This window comes from Carlito syrichta, unplaced genomic scaffold (assembly GCF_000164805.1).
Source record: "Carlito syrichta isolate Samal-C Ts95f unplaced genomic scaffold, Tarsius_syrichta-2.0.1 Scaffold13477, whole genome shotgun sequence".
Classification (NCBI taxonomy): Eukaryota; Metazoa; Chordata; class Mammalia; order Primates; family Tarsiidae; genus Carlito; species Carlito syrichta.
In genome coordinates, this window is record NW_006957573.1 from 1 (window position 1) to 727 (window position 727).

At 46.2% G+C, this 727-nt stretch overlaps 1 pseudogene; it reads left to right on the plus strand.

The window, feature by feature from the left end:
• The first annotated feature begins 110 nt into the window (after nucleotides 1–110).
• Nucleotides 111–660, plus strand: LOC103259854 (annotated as a pseudogene).
• Nucleotides 661–727: the final 67 nt, after the last annotated feature.

Here is a 727-nt window from a genome sequence, read left to right on the forward strand (position 1 = left end):
CATTAACAGAATCAATGAGAAAATCATATGATCATGTTAATAGATTAAAATGATCTTGTGACACTTTTAGAAAATAATTATATATTTAAAAATCAACAGATAGAACGTTGATGGCTTCCCAAAACCACGACCCCCTGCCTCCACCCAGAAAGGAGCCGAACCTAATGTGGACGCCGCCCAGGGCTCCATAGGCAAAAGGCTCCAACAGGAGTTGATGACCCTCGTGATGTCTGGTGACAAAGGAATTTCTGCATTCCCTAAATCAGACAACCTTTTCAAATGGGTGGGAACTATCCATGGAGCAGCTGGAATAGTGTATGAAGACCTGAGGTAGAACCTCTCTTTGACATTCCCCAGTGGCTACCCTTACAACGTGCCCACAGTGAAGTTCCTTATGCCCTGCTACCACCCCAACGTGGATACCCAGGGTAATATATGCCTGGACATCCTGAAGGATAAGGTCTGCCCTCTATGACGTGAGGACCATCCTGCTCTCCATCCAGATTCTGCTAGGAGAACTCCATCCAGATTCTGCTAGGAGAACCCAACATGGATAGCCCTTTAAATACACATGCTGGTGAGGCCTGGAAAAACCCCACAGCTTTTAAGAAGTACAAGCAAGAAACCTACTCAAAGCAGGTCTCCAGCCAGGAGCCCTGACCGGGGCCATCCAGTCTCGCCTGTGTCATCTTTTATTTATCTTTTTCTTTGATGGTCTGTCCTTTCC